This window comes from Podarcis melisellensis (genome assembly GCF_964234715.1).
Source record: "Podarcis melisellensis genome assembly, chromosome: 13".
Classification (NCBI taxonomy): Eukaryota; Metazoa; Chordata; class Lepidosauria; order Squamata; family Lacertidae; genus Podarcis; species Podarcis melisellensis.
Genome location: NC_138545.1, coordinates 45474560 through 45486240, shown reverse-complemented (window position 1 = coordinate 45486240; position 11681 = coordinate 45474560).

Here is an 11681-nt window from a genome sequence, read left to right as displayed (position 1 = left end):
CAAGAAACTCCCCTTTGATATCTGACTAGAGATGTTAACTGTATCCTGCAATATCCTTCACCCTGAAATTCTAACAGGATTGGACCCAATGGCTAGCCAATGGGAACAAGAGAAATGCTAGTCACATTTCCTCAGAAACAAATCTGACTGTGCTCAATGGATCTTACTCCCAGCGTGCATCAGTTTGCAGCTGAAGCGAGGGCCACACACTGTACAGAAGAAAAATGCTAAGTCAGATTGCGGAATAAAAACAATTTAGTAAGAGGTAAAGGACCCCCCCTGATGGTTAGGTCCAGTCACGGACGACTCTGGGGTTGCAGCGCTCATCTCGCTCTATAGGCCAAGAGAGCTGGCGTTTGTCCACAGACAACTTCTGGGTCATGTGGCCAGCATGACTAAGCCGCTTCTGGCGAACCAGACCAGTGCACGGAAACACCGTTTACCTTCCCGCCGGAGTGGTACCTGTTTATCTACTTGCACTTTGACGTGCTTTCAAACTGCTAGGTGGGCAGGAGCAGGGACTGAGCATAGAATCCTAGAATCATAGAGTTGGAAGAGACCACAGGGGCCATCGAGTCCAACCCCCTGCCAAGCAGGAAACACCATCAGAGCACTCCTGACATATGGTTGTCAAGCCTCTGCTTAAAGACCTCCAAAGAAGGAGACTCCACCACACTCCTTGGCAGCAAATTCCACTGTCGAACAGCTCTTACTGTCAGGAAGTTCTTCCTAATGTTTAGGTGGAATCTTCTTTCTTGTAGTTTGGATCCATTGCTCCGTGTCCGCTTCTCTGGAGCAGCAGAAAACAACCTTTCTCCCTCCTCTATGTGACATCCTTTTATATATTTGAACATGGCTATCATATCACCCCTTAACCTCCTCTTCTCCAGGCTAAACATGCCCAGCTCCCTTAGCCGTTCCTCATAAGGCATCGCTTCCAGGCCTTTGACCATTTTGGTTGCCCTCCTCTGGAGCTCACCACGTTGTGGGGATTCGAACCGCCGACCTTCTGATCGGCAAGCCCTAGGCTCTGTGGTTAAGACCACAGCGCCACTCACGTCCTTAAAAAAACAATTTATTGGGATGGAAATTCTTGCTTTCAACATTACCCAGAATCAGCACTTTTTTTCAAGGAAAATAGGTGCTGGAACACACCAGGAAGTTGTTACAGAAAATCACTAGGTGACTCGGGGCAGACCTGAACAAATGCCAGTTTGACAACAGCCACCTTCAGCACCCGCAGAGGTGCTAAAAACCAGAGCGAGCTGTCTCTTTAGCTGGTTTGGGGGGTCACCCCCAGTTCTGGTGCAGGTCAAATAAATGTACCTGCACCTCCCTCGTTTTCTTAGGTTTGGGCAGATGGCTAGAGTAGCTTGAAGGGACCCTTGCTCAAATGCTTGCATTTAAAGCCCAGGAACCAGGATGATAAAATTTAACAAGGACTCAGAGGCAGATGAAACTGCGTGGGCATCTGGGGGAGGATACCCAGGGGTGGGGCGAGCCGCCCATAGTGGCGGGGCGAGGGTGGGGCCTCCAGAGTCTGCCTGCCTCCTCCCACTCAGTTGCCCTACAGCTGGGGGGAGGCAGCGAGCAGACCGTTTGGGCAGTGTGGAGCGTGCGCGTGCCCAAGCCACTGTGTCTTTCCCAGGAGAGATGCGTGGCTCGGGCGTGCTGCGGGCCCCGCGATGAGTGCCACCCAGCATTTTGTCACCCCCCTCAGTGGTGACACCTGAGGCGGCCCGCACCCACCGCACCCCCCTTGCTCTGCCCCTGAGAAGACTGCGGAAAAATGGTAATTTACTTGAGAGAACACTGTAAACAGTTAAAAACATTATCAGGATTGAAAGAACACTTGCAATGTGAAAAGAACTACAGTGGTACCTCGGGTTATAGATGCTTCAGGTTACAGACGCCAGTTATCCAGAAATAGTACCTCGGGTTAAGAACTTTGCTTCAGGATGGGAACAGAAATAGTGCTCTGGCCGCGCGGCGGCAGCAGGAGGCCCCATTAGCTAAAGTGGTACCTCAGGTTAAGAACAGTTTCAGGTTAAGAACGGACCCCCAGAACAAATTAAGTTCTTAACCTGAGGTACCACTGTATGGATATGAATGGAATTTAATGGACAAATAGGGGACGATATGATATGCAGTGGAAAATGGTTATTCGCAGACACCACAGAGGGGAGGAAGGAAGTCCGAGAATTCTACATTTTTATTTTATTTTATGTGTGAATGTAAAATTAAATTGTAAAACCAATAAAAAAATTTATTGAAAAATGAAAATTTAAAGCCCATCGCCGCTGCACAGGAGATAGATTGAAGAAAAGAAAATACGAATTGGCCCCTCCCCGTAGCTTGACCAAATGCTGCAAGGAGCTAGGTGGAGTCATCGATTTTAAGAAAAGTGTAAAAAGGTGAAAGAAAAGTGTAGACTCGCCCATGCTGGCCAGCTTCCATATTGACTTGAAATGTTAGTTTTGGGCTTCTTGGAGTTGCATAAAGACAAGAAGCGGGCAGGGGAGTCCTGGCCCACAATGGCGCCCACCTGAGAGGTGCCGGAACTGTGTTCCAGCACGTTCCAGCTGGGGGGAAAAGCATTGCCCACTATTCTCAGCGCTAGGTTCCTCTTCTACGGAAACTGCACGCCAGTTTTGCTAAACTAAGTGTATGTTTGTGTGTTGGAGGGGAGTAGAGGAGCTCTTTTATAACTGCCCAGTAACAGAACCTGTTTTGTGTTGTTATTATTAAAACAAAACAAAACAAGACACGACCAGCGTACAGCAGGTTATAGATGGTTCATGATCTCATTCATCCTGCTAGCAACCTTATGAGGTCAACGGTGGAAACCCTCCCCACACATGCCAGATGGAGAAACTGAGGCTGGAAGCATGGAACTGTTACATCCAAGAAGACCATGATCAGTTTACGCCAAAGACCAGAGCTTTACCTACGTTTCCGAGCACAATTCAAAGTGTTGGTGCTGACCTTTAAAGCCCTAAACGACCTCGGTCCAGTATACCTGAAGGAGCGTCTCCACCCCCATCGTTCTGCCCGGACACTGAGATCCAGCTCTGAGGGCCTTCTGGCGGTTCCCTCACTGCGAGAAGCCAAGTTACAGGGAACCAGGCAGAGGGCCTTCTTGGTGGTGGTGCCCGCCCTGTGGAACGCCCTCCCACCAGATGTCAAAGAGAAAAATAACTATCAGACTTTTGGAAGACACCTGAAGGCAGCATTATTTAGGGAAGCTTTTAATGTTTAATAGACTATTGCCTTTTAATATTCTGTTGGAAGCTGCCCAGAGTGGCTGGGGAAGGCCAGCCAGATGGGCGGGGTATAAATAAATTATTATTATTATTATTATTATTATTATTATTATTATTATTATTATTACTACTACTACAGTGGCACCTCGGGTTAAAAACTTAATTCGTTCTGAAGGTCCGTTCTTAACCTGAAACTGTTCTTAACCTGAGGTACCACTTTAGCTAATGGGGCCTCCCGCTGCCACCATGCCGCCAGAGCACAATTTCTGTTCTCATCCTGAAGCAAATTTCTTAACCTGAGGTACTATTTCTGGGTTAGCAGAGTCTGTAACCTAAGCATCTGTAACCTGACGTACCACTGTGTTGTTGTTGTTGTTGTTGTTGTTATACCTGGGCTTACCTGAAAAAAAGTTTCACCTTGTATATGGCAGTGGCACAGTATGGATGACATGATGATGCACTTATCTAAATGACTGAGTTCTGTGCAAAAGTTAGGGCTCTCATTCCTTCACACGCGGTTCTTTATAGGCCCTGACAGTCAACTGATAGTTGCTGTTTGACACAGGTCTTTGTAGGTGCAGCTGATCATATATGGTGTCGGCTGTAGGAAGGTGAGAGGGACTTGGCCAAAAGCAGTTTCATGGGCCAACTGGGGAGTCCTGGTGGATCCAAATAGCCCTGAGGGCCAGGGGCTCTTCACCCTTGCTAATGCGTTGGCTGACTTTTGAAATTCAAGGCTCCCCTGGCCACACAGACAAAGGGTGTTTCCTTCACTCAGGAGTCCAGCTGAGAAGTGGCCAAAGGTATCCCAGGTACCTGAAAATGATTTACAGGTGGTACATGACACCAGTCAAGCTTGCAAAAATATATCATTTGCCCGATAATAAATGCTGGAAATGTAAAGAAAATGAAGGCACATTCTTTCATCTTTGGTGGACGTTCCCAAGGATTAAGGCTTTCTGGGAAATGATATATAATGAAATGAAAAAGGTATTTAAATATAGCTTTCTGAAGAAACCAGAGGCCTTTCTCCTGGGCATGGTCGGCCAATTGGTGCCAAAGAAGGATAGAACTTTCTTTATGTATGCTACAACAGCAGCAAGAATACTTATTGCAAAGTACTGGAAGACACAAGATTTACCCACTCTGGAAGATTGGCAGATGAAGGTGATGGACTATATGGGATTGGCAGAAATGACCGGCAGAATCCGAGACCAGGGAGAAGAGTCGGCGGAAGAAGAATGGAAGAAATTCAAAGACTATCTACAGAAATATTGCAAAATTAATGAATGCTAGAATGATGTCGGACAGAAATTAAGTGTTTTCCAGCTGTAATGCTTTAAGAAAATATGGAAAAGGGGGGAAAAAGGTTTAGAAATAGGTTAAAATTTATTGATAAGGATTTGCTGAACTAACAATTTGAATTGGAATACAAAAAAGGGAGGTATGAGGAGGTCTGGGAAATAAGTTAATGAAAAATAAGTAATGGAAACTTTATGTGTTTTTAATTATTTTTGTTTTTGTGTTTTTGTTATTTTTTTCCTTTTTCCTTTTTGATTTTTATTGTATTATTACTGAAAACTTTAATAAATATTCTTGGGGGGGGGGGAGAGAAGTGGCAAAAGGTATCCCAGGTACCAACCTGGACTTGTTTTTCTCTTCCGCATTGGCAAGCAAAGTTCTAGGTTCTTTTCATTTCCCACCTCACCCACACGTGACTCGCACCTGAGCTAAATTGCCAGCTAATATCTCCTTCCAGGAAGTCCAAGGTCCTCACACCACTCTGCCTCCCCTTCAGAAGCCAGACCGCAGCCCTTGCTAGCGGTTGAATCCGAACCAGACTTCTGAATTATCACAGAGACTTTTGAAGCTCACCAATGGGGAAAGTTCTGCCCCTTCTCCTCTTCTTCATCTTCCACTGTTCCACTTTCAGCTCTGAAGCAGGTGAGTGATGCTAAGGCCCCCAGGAAGCCTTCAAACAGATGGCGGGGGCCGGAGTGGCCGATATGCCTGCTTCTGTCTCTCTTTCAGAAAATAGATTGCTGGGATGGCGCAGGGGGCTTCCAAGATGGATGTCCACTGAGGCCTCATCCAGGCTTTCTTTTGTACCGTGTTTCTAGGCACTGGTCTGGGCTTTAAAGCTCCATGTCTGAGCAGTGTGTGTGTGTGTTTCTTTTTTTGGGGGGGGAGGTCCTGGTGCTTTCCCTGGGAAAACCCACAATTTACTGCTGGATCAGAGCAAACAGCAATTGGGCTTTCTGTGGATTGTTGTCTGCTCTGATTCAGTGGTAAAAAACATCAGTTTGCTAGGGGAAAGCGCCAGGTCAAAAAAACCCCCAAATGTTCAAACCAAGGCTGTCAACATTTCCCTTTTTTAAAGGGAAATTCCCTTATTCCGAATAGGATTCCTCGCAAGAAAAGGGAAAAGTTGACAGCTATGGTTCAAACACAGAGCTTTAAAGTGCGAAAAGTGCAGTGCAAAAGGAGGTTTGCGTGAGCCCATAGTTGTTTAGAAAGCCAGACGGTCATCTTCCACTCCAGCCCTGTCAGAATGTTTGGGCTCTGCTCATTTTAGCCTGTCCCAGAATATGTGAGGCACATACCCTCCAACATTTCTGTGATGAAATTAAAGGTAAAGGTAAAGGGACCCCTGACCGTTAAGTCCAGTCGCGGATGACTCTGGGGTTGCGGTGCTCATCTTGCTTTACTGGCCGAGGGAGCGGACTTTTATCCGCAAACAGTTTTTCTGGGTCATGTGGCCAGCATTACTAAGTCGCTTCTGGTGAATCAGAGCAGCACGGAAATGCCATTTACCTTCCCGCCAGAGCGGTACCTATTTATCTAATTGCACTTTGCCGTGCTTTCGAACTGCTAGGTTGGCAGGAGCAGGGACCGAGCAACGGGAGTTCACCCTGTCGTGGGGATTCGAATCGTTGACCTTCTGATTGGCAAGCCCTAGGCTCTGTGGTTCAGACCACAGCACCACCCGCCTCCTATTAGGGACGTCCTATTCCTTTAATTGTTTGTTTGTTTGTTTATACATACCCCACCCATCTGACTGGGTTGCCCCAGCCATTCTGGGTGGCTTACAACATATATAAAAACTTAATAAAACATTAGACTTAAAAAAAAAAATCCCTATAGGGCTGTCTTCAGATGTCTTCTAAAGGTTGGTTAGTTACTTATCTCCTTGGCCTGGGGGGTTGCATAACCTCCAACATTTCTCCGACGAAAACAGGGATATTCTATGGAAAAGTGGGACATTCCGGGATCAAATCAGAAACCAGGACGGCTTCTGTAAATCTGGGACTGTCCCAGGAAAATAGGGATATTTGGAGGGTCTGGAGGCAATCAGAAAGAAATATGTGCCTTGGGCCATGTGTGCAGATCATCTTTATTTCACCACTGAGTCAACAATCTTCCAAAAATCGGGGGGGGGGGGGGGAGAGATGTTATTCCTGAGGCAGGATGGCTGGTTCTTGGAGCCTTTTTTGCTGGTGGTACCTCATCCATGGAAATCGCTCCTCCTATCATCTTGCCTGTTGCCTGATGGTCTTTAAAGGAACCCCTGACCGTTAGGTCCAGTCATGGATGACTCTGGGGTTGCGGAGCTCATCTCGCTTTATTGGCCGAGGGAGCCGGCGTACAGCTTCCAGGTCATGTGGCCAGCATGACTAAGCCGCTTCTTGCGAAACCAGAGCAGCACACAGAAATGCCGTTTACCTTCCCACCAGAGTGGTACCTATTTATCTACTTGCACTTTGACATGCTTCCAAACTGATAGGTTGGCAGAAGCCTGATGGTCTTTAGACCCTAGTCAAAAACAGTTTGGTCTCCCATGGACTTCCAGCAGTTTCTGAAATCACTTCTGGGTTATTCTTGAGCTGTTTTTCCTGTTGCTGGCAAATGCTCCCATTTTTCCGCTGGTTCACTGTTATTGTTGCTGCACTGTTAGCTGTTTTAAAATATATGTTGTAAGACACCATGAAAATGTTTTATTGGAAGGCAGAGTGCAAATATTTGAAATAGTCAAAACAAAACAAAAAGGTGGATTTTAAGACTGAGCAGCCTCATTGGTTTTCAGACTAAAGAGGATAGAGTTGGATGATAGTTGGCTGAAGTCAACAGTGTTTTGAAAATGGTTCTCAGAAGGAGGGAGCCTTTTGTGACCCTTCCTTGCTCTTTGGGTGAAACAGAAGGTGAATCTTGAGGAGCTGACATTTTTTAAATAAATAAATTTGTATACCACCCTATACCCATAGATCTCAGGGCGGTTCATAACATAAAATTTCTCTAGGTCTCCTGCCCCTCTCAATTTATTTTACAAATTAAGGTCTACCCCTCTTTTTTGTGAGGGGGAGAAGACTAGTTGGTTGGCAGAGGAGAGAGGAGAGCTTTTCCTGTTTTTTTGTCCATGTTTAAATTGCTTTGCGGGCAAAGGTGTTTTGCAACACGGTGAAGAGGGGGCAGTTTCTGTCTAATAATAATAATAAAATTTTATTTATATCCCACCCTCCCCAGCCAAAGCTGGGCTCAGGACGGCTAACAACAGACTACCACCAGTTTTGCTTCTATGTAGTGGATATTTTGTGGTACCCAGGACACTTTTTAAAATCTCCAAATCTGCAGTGGGCCCCACAAAGATTGTGGACCTCCAATCTGAGTATTTTAGTTGTATGGATTGGAGAGGTCAGAGGGGATTCTCTGAAGGTCAGTCTCATAGGATGGTCTCACTGGACTTCACATCCTCTAGAAAACGAACAACATTCACACCCTTCAGGGAATATCACAGATTTTCGATACAATCTGTTGGGTCCCTGTTGGTCTTTTGTCATTCTTCTAGACTTCTCTAGTTTCACTGTTGAATACTCATAGTTCAAAATGTATTGGGATTAAAGGGACCTGTTATTCCATTTACAACATATAAACCTGCTCCCTCAAATACTTCAGAAATAGAAACAGATTTCAGGCCTCAAAAAGAACCACTGAATTTAAGAAATCCAGACTAGCTCATTAAAGGTAAGGAGCAAAAGTGACATTGCTAGTATTGACTTTGTTGTTTTAACAGGTGGATTCAGACATGAAGTCAGAGACAAAATTCAGACTCAGGATCTTGAAAAATGGGAAACGCGGTTGATGGGAAAAGAGGAAGATAGAAACGTTCAGAAAGCAGCACTTGATTCCAGACATACAAGAGATCTCAAGATGGACATGTCTCCTGCCATCAGTGACACACAAAGACAGAATCCCAGCACAGACACAATGCACACAAGCACAGAAGAAAGGACTGAATCTGTTTTTTCAACTTCCATACCAGATAAAACGATTTCCCCTTCACCCGACACCAGCAGTGCAACTGAGTACACCATCTCAGAGTCCACTGATGCCAGCAATGTTCCAGGGTTTACAAGCACACCACCAGAAGACACAACTTTCTCCTCACCAGTCACCAGCAGCGCAACTGAGAACATCACCTCAGAGTCCACTGATGCCAGCACCATCTCAAGTTTCACAAGTGTGGCACCAGAGGACACAACTTTCTCCTCACCTGACACACAAGGCACAACTGAATTCATCACCCCAGAGTCCACTGATGCCAGCACCATCTCACCTTTCACAAGCCTGGCACCAGAGGACACAACTTTCTGCTCACATGACACACAAGGCACAACTGAATTCATCACCTCAGAGTCCACTGATGCCAGCACCATCTCACCTTTCACAAGCATGGCACCAGAGGACACGACTTTCTCCTCACCTGACACACAAGGCACAACTGAATTCATCACCCCGGAGTCCACTGATGCCAGCACCATCTCACCTTTCACAAGCATGGCACCAGAGGACACAACTTTCTCCTCACCTGACACACAAGGCACAACTGAATTCATCACCCCAGAGTCCACTGATGCCAGCACCATCTCAGCTTTCACAAGCCTGGCACCAGAGGACACAACTTTCTGCTCACATGACACACAAGGCACAACTGAATTCATCACCTCAGAGTCCACTGATGCCAGCACCATCTCACCTTTCACAAGCATGGCACCAGAGGACACGACTTTCTCCTCACCTGACACACAAGGCACAACTGAATTCATCACCCCGGAGTCCACTGATGCCAGCACCATCTCACCTTTCACAAGCATGGCACCAGAGGACACAACTTTCTCCTCACCTGACACACAAGGCACAACTGAATTCATCACCTCAGAGTCCACTGATGCCAGCACCATCTCACCTTTCACAAGCATGGCACCAGAGGACACAACTTTCTCCTCACCTGACACACAAAGCACAACTGAATTCATCACCCCAGAGTCCACTGATGCCAGCACCACCTCACCTTTCACAAGCATGGCACCAGAGGACACAACTTTCTCCTCACCTGACACACAAAGCACAACTGAATTCATCACCCCAGAGTCCACTGGTGCCAGCACCACCTCACCTTTCACAAGCATGGCACCAGAGGACACAACTTTCTCCTCACCTGACACACAAGGCACAACTGAATTCATCACCCCAGAGTCCACTGATGCCAGCACCACCTCACCTTTCACAAGCATGGCACCAGAGGACACAACTTTCTCCTCAGCTGACACACAAAGCACAACTGAATTCATCACCCCAGAGTCCACTGATGCCAGCACCATCTCACCTTTCACAAGCATGGCACCAGAGGACACTACTTTCTCCTCACCTGACACACAAAGCACAACTGAACTCATCACCTCAGAGTCCACTGATGCCAGCACCATCTCAGCTTTCACAAGCATGGCACCAGAGGACACAACTTTCTCCTCACCTGACACACAAAGCACAACTGAATTCATCACCTCAGAGTCCACTGATGCCAGCACCATCTCAGCTTTCACAAGCATGGCACCAGAGGACACAACTTTCTCCTCACCTGACACACAAAGCACAACTGAATTCATCACCCCAGAGTCCACTGATGCCAGCACCATCTCAGCTTTCACAAGCATGGCACCAGAGGACACGACTTTCTCCTCACCTGACACACAAGGCACAACTGAATTCATCACCCCAGAGTCCACTGATGCCAGCACCATCTCACCTTTCACAAGCATGGCACCAGAGGACACAACTTTCTCCTCACCTGACACACAAAGCACAACTGAATTCATCACCCCAGAGTCCACTGATGCCAGCACCATCTCAGCTTTCACAAGCATGGCACCAGAGGACACGACTTTCTCCTCACCTGACACACAAGGCACAACTGAATTCATCACCCCAGAGTCCACTGATGCCAGCACCATCTCACCTTTCACAAGCATGGCACCAGAGGACACAACTTTCTCCTCACCTGACACACAAAGCACAACTGAATTCATCCCCCCAGAGTCCACTGATGCCAGCACCACCTCACCTTTCACAAGCATGGCACCAGAGGACACAACTTTCTCCTCACCTGACACACAAAGCACAACTGAATTCATCACCCCAGAGTCCACTGATGCCAGCACCACCTCACCTTTCACAAGCATGGCACCAGAGGACACAACTTTCTCCTCACCTGACACACAAGGCACAACTGAATTCATCACCCCAGAGTCCACTGATGCCAGCACCACCTCACCTTTCACAAGCATGGCACCAGAGGACACAACTTTCTCCTCAGCTGACACACAAAGCACAACTGAATTCATCACCCCAGAGTCCACTGATGCCAGCACCACCTCACCTTTCACAAGCATGGCACCAGAGGACACAACTTTCTCCTCAACTGACACACAAGGCACAACTGAATTCATCACCCCAGAGTCCACTGATGCCAGCACCATCTCACCTTTCACAAGCATGGCACCAGAGGACACAACTTTCTCCTCAACTGACACACAAGGCACAACTGAATTCATCACCCCAGAGTCCACTGATGCCAGCACCATCTCAGCTTTCACAAGCATGGCACCAGAAGACACAACTTTCTCCTCAGCTGACACACAAAGCACAACTGAATTCATCACCCCAGAGTCCACTGATGCCAGCACCATCTCACCTTTCACAAGCATGGCACCAGAGGACACAACTTTCTCCTCAGCTGACACACAAGGCACAACTGAATTCATCACCCCAGAGTCCACTGATGCCAGCACCATCTCACCTTTCACAAGCATGGCACCAGAGGACACTACTTTCTCCTCACCTGACACACAAAGCACAACTGAACTCATCACCTCAGAGTCCACTGATGCCAGCACCATCTCAGCTTTCACAAGCATGGCACCAGAGGACACAACTTTCTCCTCACCTGACACACAAAGCACAACTGAATTCATCACCTCAGAGTCCACTGATGCCAGCACCATCTCAGCTTTCACAAGCATGGCACCAGAGGACACAACTTTCTCCTCACCTGACACACAAAGCACAACTGAATTCATCACCCCA